Source organism: Eubalaena glacialis, chromosome 11 (assembly GCF_028564815.1).
Source record: "Eubalaena glacialis isolate mEubGla1 chromosome 11, mEubGla1.1.hap2.+ XY, whole genome shotgun sequence".
Lineage (NCBI taxonomy): Eukaryota > Metazoa > Chordata > Mammalia > Artiodactyla > Balaenidae > Eubalaena > Eubalaena glacialis.
Window position 1 is genome coordinate 11,561,907 of NC_083726.1, and position 17,426 is coordinate 11,579,332.

Sequence of the window (17,426 nt, forward strand, 5' to 3'; positions counted from 1 at the left end):
CCCAACACCTCGTCGTCACCCTCTGAGCCCCCTTCCTCGTTTGCTCATCAGCTGAACGTGACTCCTTTTCTTCATTGCTTTTTTTTTTTTAACATCTTTATTGGAGTATAATTGCTTTACAATGGTGTGTTAGTTTCTGCTTTATAACAAAGTGAATCAGTTATACATATACATATGTTCCCATATCTCTTCCCTCTTGCATCTCCCTCCCTCCCACCCTCCCTATCCCACCCCTCTAGGTGGTCACAAAGCACAGAGCTGATCTCCCTGTGCTATGCAGTTGCTTCCCACTAGCTATCTATTTTATGTTTGGTAGTGTTTATATGTCCATGTCACTCTCTCACTTTGTCCCAGCTTACCCTTCCCCCTCCCCATATCCTCAAGTCCATTCTCTAGTAGGTCTGTGTCTTTATTCCCGTCTTGCCACTAGGTTCTTCATGACCTTTTTTTTTTTTTCCTTAGATTCCATATATATGTGTTAGCATACTGTATTTGTTTTTCTCTTTCTGACTTACTTCACTCTGTATGACAGACTCTAACTCCATCCACTTCACTACAAATAACTCAATTTTGTTTCTTTTTATGGCTGAGTAATATTCCATTGTATATATGTGTCACATCTTCATTGTTATGCTCAGAGCAGCCTTGCTCATTATCTCTGTCTCCCTTCTGTCCGGGACAGGCCGGGAGCAGGTAGGAGGGAGCTCGGGGCTGGGAGGAGGAGCCAGCAAATGGGTTCCTGAGTGCCCTTTGATAAGAGCCGGAGCAGCCTGCACCTGGGCAGAGAGCTGAATGATGCACTGAATGCCCAAGAGCAGGGAGAGCATGCAGATGGCGGTGGGGTGGGGTGGGGGGAGCGAGGAAGGACCAGAGGTGGAGAAGGATGGATGGGGAAAGTTGGGGTCGAAGACGATCTTCTCTTTCAGCCATGGACTTGGAGAATATGACTGTGCCAGGCTCCAGTTTTGGGGCTGGACAGAGCCTCCGTCCACATCTGCCTCTTCCTCCTTTGAGCACTTAATATGCGCCAGACGTTTTGTATATAATATACCACCTCTTAATCCACACCATGACCCTCTAAGGAAGACAACAGGTGAAAAACACTAAAGTTCAGAGAGGTTAGGTAATTTGTCCAAACCAGACAGCTAATAAAAATGAAAACAGAAAATGAACATTGAAAACACTTATTCATCCATTCAACAAATGATTTTTGAATGATTACTTGTGCCCTGCACAGCTAAGCACTTTAGAAGCATTTCCTTGTTAAGTCATCATAGCAACTGCGAGAACTCTTCCCAAAATGTTCAGTCTCCTGGCTCTGTCTCCTACAGTAAAGATGCTGGACCCCCAGTGCCCTGGCTGCCACTCTATGGGGACATTAGCCCACTCTACAGGGCTTATATAGGAATCAGGACGTCATTTGTGAGGGGCAGTTCAGAGTGGGACTCTCTGCCCGTTTTGCACCTTTCTCCATTGGAGCAGCCAGCCTGGACACCAAACCGCATCACAACGGGCCCTCACCTGTATTACCTCTGTTTCTGCTCTTCCTGTACCTTCTCAGGGAAGTAGTAGAAGATGTATCTGCATGTGGGGCTTTATGGGGATCAGCTTTGAGGCTCCCAAGGGCCGAGGGCAGGCTGCCCCCTGCGTGGCGGCACCCAAGCCAGATAACCCTCATTATCCCTATTTTGTAGATGAGGAAATGGAGCGTAGTATCTTGGCTAAGACTCCAGGACCCATTTGCTTGACCCCACTCACTTTTCACCTGATGGGGAACAGAACCAAGATTCAAACCACAAGGAGCCTAGATCCAGAGCTAGAGCCCACGTTTTTCTCCTGCTTCCCCTACATCCAAGCCTGAGGAGGGACTGGGTTCATTTTGTGTGATTCCGCAGGCACAAAACCAGGACCCACCAGGGGGATTTACAAGGCAACAACTCTTGACTGAACCTCAGGAAGCCCTGTCTACCCTTCAAGCTGCTGGGCAGTAAAGCCGGCTGTCCTGTGTGGCAGTGAGCATCCTGTCATGAGAGGCATGCAAGTGGAGAGGAGGGAACTGGCTGAAAGAAGTCATGCATCAGCAGGAGAGTTCCCTAGACACAGCGTTCCTTCCAACTCTGAGATGCTGTGATCTAAGCCGACTTACAGGCCATTAAAAATCCTCTTGCCCGCGCACCGCGATGAAGAGTGGCCCCCGCTTGCCACAACTAGAGGAAGCCCTCGCACAGAAACGAAGACCCAACACAGCCAAAAAAATAATAAATGTAAAAATAAATAAATAAATAAATAAATAAAAGATTACTATTAAAAAAAAAATCCTCTTAATCTCCTGCTGGCTGCTTGCTACCTTGTTAAATCAATCATCCACTGGATATTTATTGAGCACAGATGTCAGGCGGGTGGATCCAAAGAGGGTACCATGTCCTAGAGAAGCAGAGAAGTTTCCAGGTTGCTCTTTTTATTTTCTCCCTCCCGACCTGACCCAGTGTTCAGAACGCCACCTCGGGAAGGTGACATGCCGATGTCACCAGGTCCATTGCAGATTTCTGCTGTCCCTTTGGTGTGCTCACCACCTCCTGGCCCTGGTGCTGACTCCTACTAACAGCACTGCTGCCAGATACAACTGCGCCTGATGCCACTCCACAGGGCTCACCTTGGTCCCTCCCAGAATGCCCACATCCTGGCCCCTCTCTCCCTCGGGGCCAGGCCTTGGTGCAGAAAGGAGGCTGCTGCAACACCAGGAGGGACGAGGTTGAGAAAATTATGGGCCATCCACAAACACACTATAGGGTGTCCTTTAAACTAGACATTGTGGATTTTCCATAATAACATGGGGAGAGATCTGTGATGTGAATTTTAATTGCTTACAGGCAATATATATTATATTATATTATATTATATTATATTATATTATATTATATTATATTATATTATATTATATTATATTATATTATACAGTAAGTCCCCTATATACAAATGAGTTTTGTTCCAAGAGTGCATTCGTAAGTGCAATTTGTTCATAAGTCCAACAAAGTTAGCCTAGGTACCCAGCTAATACAATCGGCTATATAGTACTGTACTGTAGTAGGTTTATAATACTTTTCACACAAATAATACATAAAAAACAAACACAAAAAATAAAGAAAACACTTAAAGTCTTACAGTACCTTGAAAAGTATAGTAGTACCAGCTACATCACCTCTGCTTTTACGTTTGCTTCCGGACTTCCTGGGCTTGAAATAAAGATACTGTACTGCTGTACTCTATATAGTACTGTACAGTAAAGTACACAAAAGCACAACCACTTGTTGTCAGATGCATGCACCTGACAATGTATGCCAGACACACGAACTAACTTACATGACTGGACATTTGAATGCACATCTTCGAAAGTTCGAAGCATCTTTGAAAGTTCAAAACTTGAAGGTTCATATATAGGGGACTTACTGTATCATATTATATTATATTATATTATATTATATTATATTATATTATACTATAATTTGCCTACTCATCATTATAGTTGCCTACTTTTCACTAATTCTCACCTCTTTCTTTCTATCACAATCCGATTTGGGGGCAGGACAGCAATGTACCCTGAGAAAAATACCTGACCTGGGGACACGGTTTTGGTCTATGACAGATAAACAGACATCCCTGGGTGAGGCTTGCAGGGAAGCTTCCGGAGAAGCAGATCCCCTTAATCTTTTGGCCTTTGCCTTCCTCCTTCACCCTGTCTAGGATGCAGCTTTGGTGTCCAAAGACAGAGCTGCGTTCTTACGACCATGGAGATTAAAGACGCAGCTGGTGACGGTGCCATCAGAAAGCTAGGAGTCTGGTCCCTCATGGCTCCTTGAAGCCATTGTACCAGCCTGGAAGTTGTCAACCTTGAGAGTGCTTGTGACAGGAAGAAAATAAACCCCTATTGGTTAAGTTGCTGTGGTTAGTACATGCAGCAAATATAACTCAAACCAATGCAATCATAATTAAAGAAAATTTGTAAAATGTAGTGTAGTGGGTTGCATGTCCACTTGGAACCTCTGAATGTGACCTTATTTGGCATAAAGGTCTTTGCAGATGTAATTAATTTAAGGGTCTCGAGATGAGATCATCCTGGATTAGTGTGGGCCCTAAATCCAATGACAGGCATCATTATAAGAGACAGAAAAGGAGAAGATACTCAGGGAAGAGGCTGACGTGAAGACAGAGGCAGAGGATGGAGTCCTCTGCAGTCCCTGGTTGCAGCCAAGGATGCCAGCGGCCACCAGAAACTGGAAAAGGCAAGGAAGGATTCTCCCCTAGAGCCTTTGGAGGGAACATGGCCCTGCTGACACCTCGATGTCAGACTTCTGGCCTCCAGAACTATGAGAGAATAAATTCCTGCCATTTGAAGTCACCAAGTTTGTGGTCATTTGTTATGGCAGCCCCAGGACGCTAATACATACAGAAAAGTAGGTGCCATAGAAAATGTGACACCTAAGCTGGGCATTTGAAGGATAAATAGAAGTTCGTTGGTTAACAGAGGAGAAGGGCCTTCCAGAAGGACGGGCGGCAAACTATAACGATAATGGCAACAGTAGTGAGCACTTCCTCTGCTGCATGCTTTGCATCTCCTTTCCCTAATGAGTACTGTTATCTGTTTTTAACAGATTGGGAGACTGAGGCAGAGACAGGTTAGAGGACTGTGGGTGGGGGGAGTGGTCACAGCAGTTATTGCAGTGCCCTCACCTCTCACCCTGAAGACCCGAGACTCGCTGTCCAAGGAGTTTTGGTTCCTGGCTGTGGACGTCCAGCCCCCGCACAGGGCAAGGCGGATGTGTGGAGGTTAACAGCTGTGCAGCTCCGACCACTGCCGGATGGTGGGTGGATAAGAACTCGCCAGCTCCCTCAGCCGAGTTGGGGTGACTCCAGGCATGCTCCATGCAGTATCCCTGAGTCCCCAGGGGGCTGAGCTGCCCACAGCGGCAGTTGGCTTAGTGCTGTGCCCTCCTGGTTCCTCTTCCCTCCCTGTCTCATGTCCCCACCCCCCGAGCGGTACTTCTGGGAATCTGTTCACCGTAAAACCCTGTGCTCAAGTCCTTGGTCAGGGTCTGCTTCTGGGCAAACCCCAAACCAAAACAGTGTTGGAGTTGGGCTTCCCTGGTGGCGCAGTGGTTGAGAATCCGCCTGCCAATGCAGGGGACACAGGTTCGAGCCCTGGTCCGGGAAGATCCCACATGCCGCGGAGTAACTAAGCCCGTGCGCCACAACTACTGAGCCTGCGCTCCAGAGCCCATGAGCCACAACTACTGGAGCCCGTGAGCCACAACTCCTGAAGCCCGTGAGTCACAACTACTGAAGGCCACGCGCCTAGAGCCCGTGCTCTGCAACGAGAAGCCACCGCAATGGGAAGCCTGCGCACCGCAAGGAAGAGTAGCCCCCGTTCGCCACAACTAGAGAAAAGCCTGCGCGCAGCAATGAAGACCCAACGCAGCCAAAAAAAAAAAAAAAAAAACCAAAAACTATCCCTGGTTTATCTGACCCCAGAGCCCCAGCTCAGATCCACTACAGTCCTCTGCCCTATGGGATAGATAAATGATGTGTGTCCCATATTTAGGGACACAAATTAAAAAGTAGCTGGCTATCTGCCACCAAGAGCAGGATGCAGCAGGGAAGCAGCAGCCAAGGGACCAGCGTGGAAGCCGCTCTGATTGTGGAGGCCCTTGAACATTCTAGCATTTTCTGTATTCACTGCGGTACCCGCAGTGCCAACTTGGATGTGCTCCAGCGAGAAGCCGGCCCCTCTCTTACAGCTCCAGCTTCTCCAGGTCCCAGGCCACTTGTCACCCTCTCCTCTAAATCTCACACCTGTTAACTCTTGAGAAATGAGCAGAGGGCAGTCAGTCGGGCAGAGCGCTTCAGAGACAATTCTGGGTTGGCTGTGAGACTTGCAGGGTGAGCCAGCGTCAGATGAGAAATTGCTACGCCGCAGTCTTGCAAAATTCAAAGTTTTTTGCTGCAGCGGAGGGTCAGTTATTGGAAGGCTTCCTGCATAATCATCACAAAAGGCCACCTTGTCAGCATCGCTGGAGAGATCATCGCGGATGGTCTGCGCAGCAGGCCAGCCCTTTCTTGGCTTTGGGAAAGATCCTTCAATAAGGTGAATGACATAGAGGAAATGAGGGCCAATTCTTCTGCCACCATACATGGCTTCAGTGGGCCTTTATTTCCATCTAAAGGAAATTGTCTTCATTTTTTGGGTTTCTTGCAAGGGAAGCTTCCTAGGCCCGGGAGAGGGCAGAAGTACATTTAAGTTATTCATTCATTCATTCATTCATTAATAACAGCGAGTCCTAAAGTAGTAATAACTGCCGGTATTTGTTGGGTGTTTACTCTGTGGCTGCATCAAGTGGTTTACATTATCCTGTTTAATCCTCACAGCTCTCTGAGGTAGGTCATTGGTCCCATTTTACAGATGATGAAACAGAGGCTCAGCCGAGTTCATGAGCTCTCCCAAGGCCACTAAGCAGTGGAGCTGGATTTGGAGAGAGAAGATATGAATTCTAATTCCACTCTCCCTTCTCACTAGCCATGTGGCGTCAGACACGTCTTTTAAATCATTTATCGAAGCCTCTGTTTCCTCCTCTGGAAAATGCATGCACTGACTGTTGAAGTTTGAGAGAACAGGGCAGAGCTTTGAGCTTTGAAGTGCGAGCCCTTTGAGGGACGGACTCCACATGACTTGGTATCTATTCTTCATTTCAAATATCCCCAAACTGTTGTTTTCTTTCCTCATGAGATCTTAAAAATCTTTCCCAGCAAGCAAGACGTCAGAACTATCTTTGGGAAAACTGAGGGTCGTCTCACTGAGAGGCGAGACCAGAGCCATCTTTTTGTTCAGATCAGACTCTGAATCCAGATCTGTTGACTTAAAAGTCCATCCCCCTGTCACTCTGGCACCATCAGGCACACAGCCCCCGGGCAGGATAAGTCAAGAGGCTCTGGGTGGCTCGTGTCCTGCCAGCTCTGGGTGGCTCGTGTCCTGCCAGCTCCCTCTTCTAAAGCGAGGGATGCCTGTGTCTCCAGGCGATCACGCCTGTTTACAGCGACCAGAGGCTTGGCAGGTGGGCCTGGAGGCCACCCCGTAGGGCAACATGCTCACTAGCCCGTGTTTAGCCCCGTGGTTCCATCTAGAAAAGGCCCCTCGACTCTGCATTCTGAACGGCTGTCAGGTATTTCCCGTCTGTTCGAAGGCTGCCAGATGCCAATCCACGGATGCCACATTCGGGTGCTGACGACGTGTCCCGAGAATCCTTGGAGCAAGAGATCAGGGATCGACCTCGGAAGGGAGCCGATCACGGTAAGAGTGACAGCGCTTAACTTTGCCCAGCACTTTACAGTTTGCCAAGCATGTCTGAGGCAACAGGCAGAGTCAGTTTTGAGCCGCACAGGAACGCTTTGAGAGCGAGGGGTGAGGAATCGCGAGTCCAGGTCCAGCCATGTCATGTGGCCCGCGGTAGGAGTTAAGTCGGGGCCTGAGCACACTCGCCAGGGAGCGCCTGGAGGGCAGGCTGACAGCCCCGGGGGCCCCCGGCTCGCTGCAGGGAGCAGAGCCTCCGCCAGTGCTTTGGAGAAAGACACTGGGGAGGCAGGTGGAGGGCCAGGAGAAGAGGTGTCACCAAGCAAGGCGGAGAGAGGGCCAGGAGGGAGGAGAGGCCTGCCAAGCGGCAGAGGTGCCCTATCGCAGACAGCGGCCGTGGCTCTTGGCACAAGCCGGCCTGGATCCGAAGCCGGCCCCACTGTTTCAAGCGTGTGATCCTAGGCACATTGCTCCACTTCCCTGTGCCTCGGTTTTCTCATCCTCACCTCACAGGGTACCATGAGGCTTGAGTGCTTATCGCGGGCCTGGCACATAGTAAGGGCACAGCGTCCCCCATTCCTGCAGCCTTGGCATTGCAGTGGACCACTCGGCCATGAGTGACCTTTGACACAGAGGGGGTGTCTGTTTATAGCAGGTTATGGAATCAGTGGGCGGTGAGGGAATGAAAGAGGGACAGGCAAATCCTCCTCGGAGGAGCCAAACTTTGAAGGGAGGTGTGGGGAACGCAGGACTGAGGGATGGTCTCCTCTGGAGAGCTAGGAACGGCTTGAGCTTGTGTAGGCAGCATGGGGGGAGGCGGGTGGGGCGGAAGTGGGCAGAGGAAATAGAGGGCCCAGGAGCAAGAGGGGACAGCAGGGGGCCCGAACCCAGGTGGAGGGACTGGCCACCTTCTCTCTCCAGGAGTCCAGAGGTAGATCAGGACATGGGCTGCCAGGCTGGAAGAAGGAGGGAGTACTGGAGTTGGGTCTCGAAACCTGCCTAGAATTGAAACAGGCAGTGATGGATGGAAGGGTACCCCTGAGCACAGCCCACACTCAGTCACAGAGATGGCCATCTTTGAGTGAAGACAACGTTTTTTAAACGTTTATTGTTTCCTAGAAGGCTTCCTGGGTTTGACTCCTAGCTCTGCTCCTGTGTGATCTCTGGCAAGTTGCTAAACCTCTCTGTGCCTCAGTTTCCTCACCTGGAAAATAGGGCTAATGATGCTACCTACCTGTCAGGATTGCTGTAAAGATGAGAGGAAATAATCTAAGGATGAGCCTGGCACCAGGGCCAACAACCATTGGCTGTTATTATTAACTAGTATCACAAGAGGCGTGGTTCAAAAACTAGTGGGTTGGGCTTCCCTGGTGGCGCAGTGGTTGAGAATCTGCCTGCCAATGCAGGGGACACGGGTTCGAGCCCTGGTCTGGGAAGATCCCACATGCCGCGGAGCAACTGGGCCCGTGAGCCACAATTACTGAGCCTGCGCGTCTGGAGCCTGCGCTCCACAGCAAGAGAGGCCGCGATAGTGAGAGGCCCGCGCACCGCGATGAAGAGTGGCCCCCGCTTGCCGCAACTAGAGAAAGCCCTCGCACAGAAACGAAGACCCAACACAGCCATAAATAAAATAAATAAATAAATAAAATTAATTAAAATTAAAAAACAAAAACAAAAACTAGTGGGTTAAGACAATGATTCCTCCAGAGATTCCTTCTAATATGTAAATACGCCCAGTAGGTTTGGCCCATATTTCTACAATTCTTGCTCTGCACCAGGCACTGGGGTCTGACACCTGAAAAAGAGACACAGCGCTTACTGTCAGGGTTTGCATGCAGCAGGTGAAAGTGAAACAGAGCAGGACCCTATGGTCATTGCCCCCCATGTCCTCCGCCTGCCTTTTGTCTGTGGAAAAACTTTAGCTAAAAAATAAGTTTAATCAGAGAAGTGAGAAAATGCAGAAACAAAGGAAAACAGTCAAAGGAGACCAAATAATAGTAGTTTAGTCATTAAGCGCAGTCAAGGACCTTCAGTTTCTTCTCAAGGGCTATAGATAATATTCTGAGCCATATCCTGTGAGCTGTCTTATAGATACTGAAACTCCCACCAGATGGAAGAAGTTAACTACATGATGACCAGACTGTAGCCATGACACAAGCTGCCACAATTCCGAGAATTGGCCTCAAAGAAATGGGAATAAACTGACCCTGGAACTGAAGATTAACTGTACTTAAAACAATCAAGGGCTTCCCTGGTGGCGCAGTGGTTGAGAGTCTGCCTGCCAATGCAGGGGACGCGGGTTTGAGCCCTGGTCTGGGAAGATCCCACATGCCGCGGAGCAACTGGGCCCGTGAGCCACAATTACTGAGCCTGCGCGTCTGGAGCCTGTGCTCCGCAACAAGAGAGGCCGCGATAGTGAGAGGCCCGCGCACCGCGATGAAGAGTGGCCCCTGCTCACCGCAACTAGAGAAAGCCCTCGCACAGAAACGAAGACCCAACACAGCCAAAAATAAATAAATAAATAAATAAATAAATTTATAAAAAAAAAAAAAACAAAAAAAACAATCAAAATGACTGTCAGAGCTGACTGTGCTGTTCTGCATGTAGCCCCCTCCCTCCACCTATAAAAGCTCTTGCCCACTGGTTGTCAGAGGGGGTTGTGGGGGCGTCGGCCTTTGGACAGGAGTCCGCCCTCCCCCTTCCCCCCAGCCCCTGGTTGGTGGCATCTGAAATAAAGCAGACTTTTTCCTTTCCACAAACTTTGCCTCTTTATTGGCTTTTGAGCTGCGAGCAGTGGACCCCACTTTCAGTTACGAAAGAGATGTGCTGCAATCCCCACAGCCATGGAGTCTTGCTCTGTGCTTGCTCATCTAGTCACTGAATCCTCCCCACAAAAGCCCAGGATGAAGGATCTACTGCTCTTATTCCACTTGTCAGAAAGGTGTGGTGAGCTACCCAAGGTCACCCAGGCACAGAGTGGCTGAGCTGGGATTTGAACCTCAGGAGTATGGCCTTAGAGCCCATGACTTAATCACCATGCTACAGTGCCAGTAACTACAGACAGTGGTCACCACTGTAATGGAATGTACAGGACACATGGAGCAAGTGATGTTTGAGCTGAGAAAAACACAGTAGGAGTAAACTAGGTTAGGAGGGGACAGCAGGGGCAAAGGTCCTGGGGCAGGAGAAGCAGGTCAAGTTTGAGGATGGAGAAAGCCAGCCTTCCCAGGGCACAGAAAGTGAGATGAAGCTGGAGATAGGCAGTGGCCTGCTCCCCAGGCTTGGCAGCTCTTTGGGGGAAGCAGACTTTACCCCCCAGGGCAGTAGGAAGCCTTTGAGGGGGTTGCAGTGGCAATATGACAAGATTTAGAAAACCACTTTCTGCAATTGAAGAGGACACCGCGATTAAAAAAAAAAAAAAGAGAACAAGGGGCCCTGTGGGTACAGACACGGAACCTCTCCAAAGTATATGGTTAGATGGAAAAAAGCAAAGTGCAGAAGAGTGTGTGGCAGCTTCTATTTGTGGGGCAAAGGAGAAGAGAAAGGATAAGAAAGAACGTTCATGCATATTTGCTGCAATGTACATAAAATCTCTCTGAAAGGATGTACGAGGAACTGTTAAGAGTGGTAGCCCCTGGGGATGGTGACTGCAGGCCTATGGTCAAGGGTGGGAGGAAATGTTTTCTGTGTACTCTTTTCCATCTTTTAAATTTTAAAGCTAGGGAAGAGACTGTCTGTTCAAAATTTAAAATTTTTAAATATGACCCTGGCTGCTGGGTAGAAAATGCAATGGAGCAGGTCAAGAGTGGACTCAGGGAAATTATGAGAGAATGAGACTCTGGACTGCTGAGTTTCTATGGTGGGGGCAGGATGGGGAACAAGGAAAGATGGCGCCTGAGCATAGGGTGCAGCTGCTTGGGGTGCTTTCTGGGAAGGGCATTGTGTCACTCAGATAAGGGGCAGGATGGGGTGCAGTGAGCAGAGGGGGAAAGGAACATAGAACAACAGGAACCAGTTTAACTTTGTCCCTAGCACAATTTGGCCTAGGTTCAGACTGAGCCATCTGGAAATGGACTGACATGCTAAATGTAGAATGTTCTCCAAAAGCAACTCTTGGCTCCCGCAGATAAACTACCATGGGCTGCTAAAGGAAACCTCGGGTGGCCCTGGAGGGATGATTTGCTCAACTTGAAATAACCTGCAGCAGCGAAGTAAATCAAAACAGCGAGGCAGCCCCCGGCGCCCTCCTGCAGCAGCGGGCATTTTCCCAGCTGCTGCTGCCCCCTGCTGACAGAATTGGGATATCGCAGCCTCTGTGCAATTCCGAGGCCACAGCTCAGGGCTCCACTTTGCATTCTGGGCACACAGAAGGTGAGTCAGTCACATTTCCTCTGCCCTTTACCGAGATGGCCATCGCCGGGTACTGCATCAGCGGAGACATAAACCACCAGGCCCACGTGAACAGTGGAAAACTGAACAGCAAAGGTCATTACCATGAGAAAGCAGTGTACCAGAAGGCAGCTGCGACACAGTGCATTATAGGAAATTGTAAAACAGATGCCACCGCTGCATTATAGATCCCCCTAGGGGGATTCATCAGCATCCCAATGGCTGTTAATAAGAGCGGGTGTTTACTGAATCTCATGACTTGTCAGGCGCTGGTCTAGAACCCTTACTTGTCATGTGTTAACTCGGCTGATCCTCGTGGCACCCAGACGTGCAGCAATGAGGAAACTGAGCTTAAGAGGCAAAGCAGGATTCCAATGCAGAAAGTCTGAGTCCCAATCCTTTCAGATTTCAATTTTAAAATCAATATTCCCTACCCATTGAGTTCATACATCAGTGGTCCTCATCCATGGTTAATTTTGCCCCCCCCAGGGGACATTTGGCAATATCTGGAGGCATTTTGGGGTGTCACAACGAGGGACATGATTCTGGCATCTAACGGGTAGAGGCCAGAGATGCTGCCAAACATCCTATAATGCACAGGACAGCCCCTACAACCGAGAATTAGCCAATCCAAAATGTCAATAGTACCAAGATGAAGAAACCCTGATCCAAATATATAAAATTCCTACAAATCTACTAGCCCTCTCTTTTGCACTGCCCTCTCACATGAGGGCATTAGAGCAAGTCTGCTTTAATGTATGAAAGGTATTCTTCCTGAGGATTCATGCCGGATAACTCTCGAGGCCTTTCCCCACTAATTTCTCCTAAAGCCTCTATGTCCCCAGTGGGATTGCTTTGCATCCAACAGTCCTGCTAATACACTCTACAAGCTTGGGACTCTGAGGAGCAGCCCAGGCAGAGCAGAAACCTCTGGAACCATGGCAGAGGGACTCGCACCCTGAAGTGGGCACGATCAGCCAGGGCACCGTGCGTGGAATACTGCAGGTGTCCCTGGCACCGAGCCGCAGCTCAGATGCATGCTGCTTGTCAGGGCTGTCAGGAAGCATTCAACCCCAGGATGACTGAACATTCCCTGGGAACGACTTGTCAGGAGCTGCCTCTCCGCTTCCTTCTCACCCAAAGCCCTCGCTTCCCAATCAGCCCAAACAGCCTAGTCCTTGGCCTTGGGAAGCAGCGCTGTTAACCCCTCCTCCTCCACGGAGCCCTCAGGTCTGGAAGTTCTGGAAGGTCTGGAGGTTCTACGGGTTGGGAGCTGGCTGTGCAATGCGGGGGAGGTGGGGGTGTGGAAGACCCAGGCATCAGGCTGCCCCCGTCCAAATGGCCATGGCACCCCTTCCAACAGTAAGCCTATTACCTGCACAAGATTTGGTTCTAGAATCGGTGCTTGTTGAATGAATGAAGGAATGACCAGAAGGGTAAACTCTATGAGATTCATTCATTCATTCAAAAATATTTCCTGAGCATCTCGCCATGCTGGGCACTGTCCCATGCTGTGAAGACAAAAGAGACCAAGTCCCTGTTCCCATGAAGCTTACCTTCTAGTGGAGGGAGGCAGATACTAGATAAATAAACAAATTAATACGGAAAGTAATACCAGGTAGTGGTGAATACTATGAAGAAAGTAAAGTAAGACGAGGAGTTGAGTCTGACAGATTGGGGGCGATTCTTTCAACTGGATGCTTCGGAGGGCCTCTCCAAGGAGATGACATTTGAACAAAGAGCTGAAGGTCGTGAGAAAGTTGTGCAGTCATGGTGAGAACAGTAAGTGCAAAGGCCCTGAGGCAGGAAGGGTCTTGGGGAGTTTAAGAAATAGTAAAGCAACCAGAGAAAGTGGATAAAAGTGAGTTCTGGCAGGGACTTCCCTGGTGGTCCAGTGGCAAAGAATCACCTTCCATGCAGGGTACACGGGTTCAATCCCTCCTTGTCGGGGAACTAAGATCCCACATGCCACGGGGCAGCCCGCGTGCCACAACTATTGAGCTGGTGAGCCTCAACTAGAGAGCCTGCGTGCCGCAAACTACAGAGCCCATGCGCTCTGGAGCCCACGCGCCACAACTAGAGAAGAGAAAACCCACACGACACAACTAGAGAGAAGCCCAAGTACCGCAACTAGAGAGAAACCCAAGCGCCGCAACGAAGAGACCACGTTCCGTAATGGAAGGATCCTGCATGCCTCAACAAAGACCCCGTGTGCAGCAACTAAGGCTCGACCCAGCCAAAAAAAGAAAAAAGGAAAATAAATAAATAAAATAAATAAATATTTTTTTGTTAAAAAAGTGGGTCCTGGCATGACCTAAGAGCAGTGGTTCCCAAACATGAGCATGCATCTGAATCACCAGAAAGGCTTATAAAAACACAGATCGTGAGTTCCACCCCCAGAGTTCAGTTGGTCTGGGTGGGACCTGGGAATGTGCATTTCTAACAAGTCACTGTGTGGTCCAGGGACCACAGAATAGAATGTTTTTTCTTAATGCAACTAGTCATTTCCTACTCAACCCTGACCACAAGCAGTCATAGATCATCACTGCTTGATTACCTGCCTCCCCACAGGGTTGGATGCTCCCTGAGAACAGCCACTATGATGGTTCAGTCCCTGGTACTTAGTAAGTAGTACTCAAGAAAATCCTTGTTGAATGAATCCCTCAAAGAAGGTTCTAGGCCTTGCCTCACTTTCTTTTGCCATTCCGCTGTATATTTGGCTTCAAGCAAAGGCCTGGGTCAGACCCATCTCTTACGGTCTCCCATTCACACCTAAGACAAGAGAGTCACCTGCCATTCTCCAAATGCTCAACTCACTCCTACAACTCCATGCCTTTGCATGTGCTGTTCCATCTGCCCAGAAAGTCCCTTCCCCTGTCTCTGCCTCATAAATTCCTACCCACTTTTCAAGGCTCTCCTTCCAGAATATCTTTCCCAACTCCCTCCACCTAACCAGGGTTAGGGGTGCTCCTTGGGGTCTTGTATCGATCCTTGTCAGAGGATTTGTTCACACATTTGTCTGTCTTTCTTGACTACATGTCACAAACGGGCAGCCCCCAGAGTGAACCGGACAACAGAGGTATTCTACGCAGCTGCGGTGTTTTAAATTGAAGTTCGTTGCCAAAATTTGAGAGTCAGGGGAATTCACACAAAAAATCCAGATTCCTGGCTCCTCTAGAAAACACAGGGTCCTGCAGCACTGGGCCGGTATTCCCACGTGTCCATGATCTGCCAGAGCTGCCTGGGTCTCTGTCACCTTCACTTCGTGGCTCCAGCAACTAGCTCAGGACCTGGCCTAGGGCAGGCGCTCAAGGAAAGCTTATTAATGAAACAGGAAAGACTACATCAAGCAATGGAAAAAAAACATCGGTTCCAAGATCAGGAGACCTGCGGTTGGTTCTGATTCTAGCTGGCTTGTTGCACGAGCCTGGGCTCTCTGTGGGCCTCAGTTTCCTTACCTGTGAAATGAAAGGAATGACAGTTTCTACTTCCCAGAGTCACTGCATCCAACAAGAGAGAGGATGTGAAGGGTTTAGTACATGCCTGGCATATCTAATGCTCAATCGGCAGGAGCTATTAGTGCAGTGAACTCAATAAATATTTACTCTCTAGGATGGGAAGAAGTGTGAGAGGATTAGAGGCAGGAGAGGTCCCTGTCAGGGGCAGGAGGTTGATAGTCTACCTGCGTTCAATTCCCAGTTCTGCCCTTCACTAGCCTTGTGACCTTGGGCATTGGATTTCACCTCATTTGGGCCTCAGTCTCCCTGTTTGTCAAACAGGGATGATGCAAGCCTCACAGGGGTTACTGTGACTATCAAATAAGCACATGAATATTAAATTACTGAATTCTTTAAAGCAATCAGAATGAGGCCAGCACTCAGTGTGTGCTCAGCAAACGCCAGCTCTGTTATAGCTGCTCAGGGAGGGGTGAGACTAGAATTTCTCAAGGGCCCTCACGGCTCCCAAACTCTCTGATCACCTAAAACCCAGTGACAGTCATGCTGCTGTCGTTTCGTCATCAACGGTGTATAGAAGGCCCTTGGGATGGTGGAATGGGGTGGTAGAATTCATCGTATGGGGTTTACCACCTCTCTGGGAAGATCCAAAATGCTCTTACAATGGTGCTGACCAAAATCGCACACAGGAGCAGCAAGGAAAGGGCCAGAGCAGATGTGGTGCCGAGGAGGACAGCCCTAGGAGGGAGGTGCAATTATTACCACCCCCGCCCCTCGCAGATGAGGAAACTGAGGATCCCACATCTCAGCATCTGAGTCCCATGGAGCTGCCTCAGGAGGGTGACTCACTCAAGAGGTCCTTTAAGGGATTAACAGGACAGCATGGAGGCAAAGGCAGGAAGACCAGGCAGAGGCTTCGTGACTCACCGAGGCCTGGGGTGTCTGAGACAGACTTGCCCGATGTCTCCAAAGAAGACAAGTAGGTAAGGGAAATGCAGGAGACAGGTCTTAACCACACCACCAGGAATGACTGCCAAGGAAAGAAAATTCCAGACAACTCACATTGTTTCACTCCCCCATTCAAGGCTGAAGCATTCACAGCGATTTATAGAGCATGTGTGTGTTCACTGCCCTGCACGAGGCCGGTAGCCAAATGAAAGGCATGTGATGGTGAATCCTGGGGGCAGGCATCTTCCCTGAGGGGCTGCTCTTCCCTTTCAGCACCAGCCATCCCAGGGGAACCAGCGGGAGTGAGAAGAGGGGTGCATGCATCTGGCCAACAGATGACGGTGATGATAAACCCAATCTGTCCAGATAAATCTCTTCTCATTCATCCATTCGTCACTGCTGAGCACCAGCTATGTCCCAGGCACCTACAGATGTTCTCTCTTCTAAGCCTCAGGACAACCCCAGAAGGTGGGTTCCACTAGCCCCTTTTTAAAATGAGGAAACAGGCTCAGGAGTGAGGCGACTTGCCCAGGTCAGGAAGACAGCAGTGACTGCAGACTGGGGTTCCTGACCGCCAGCAAGAGGGGCCTCCCCGTTAAGTCCACAGATATATCCGGAGCCTCCCTGTGGGATGGGAAGTGTCCTGGAGGCTCGCTTTCATTCCGTATGTGGTATGTGATACATTGTCCATTTTACAAGAGGGGCTGGACTCAAAGTACAGCCTCCAATTCCTGAGTCCAACGGCTCCTCCACATCCCTCACTTGTCCTTGTTCCACAGACATCACTTTTAACACTATCATATTTTACATTTTAAAGCGCATAATATCCCTGGGCTTTAAAAATCAGATTCCCCTGCGAGATTGATGCACCTTACGGCCGCGCTCCCCGGAATCTGGGACTTGGGGGAGCGACAAGAACCTCGGCGAAGTCAAACCAGCTCAAAGCTCCGCCTGGGCAACGGCACCTTGTCCACGGGGCAGGCGCTGCTCCAGCCTCCCGCGCTCCCGACCGGCCCACTTCGTGGGCGAACCCACCTCCAGAAGGGCAGGAGGATACGGCGAGTCCCCATTCCTCCCGAAGATGGGCCAAGCCAGTGTCTGACCAATCAGAAAGCTTCTTTTATCAGCGCTTCTGGATACACGATGTTGGAACTGCTTTTCCCTGAACTTTCAGGCTGTGCGGGGGCGGGAGGCGGAGATGATTGACATCTCCTACAACTATTAGTCAAGCGAGATAAGCTTGAAGAGCAGATACTACTACGAATTATCCGGCGAGGAAATGTTGTTAGCCACGC

At 49.6% G+C, this 17,426-nt stretch overlaps 1 long non-coding RNA gene across 1 annotated transcript in view; it reads right to left on the minus strand.

Moving 5' to 3' along the window:
- Positions 1–17,232, minus strand: part of LOC133100975 (uncharacterized) — a 34,450-nt gene extending 17,218 nt beyond the window's left edge. Inside the window, exon 1 of the long non-coding RNA XR_009702564.1 lies at positions 17,167–17,232. This is a non-coding gene — a long non-coding RNA (uncharacterized LOC133100975). The remainder of the gene's footprint in view (positions 1–17,166) is intronic.
- Between the last annotated feature and the right edge of the window lie 194 nt (positions 17,233–17,426).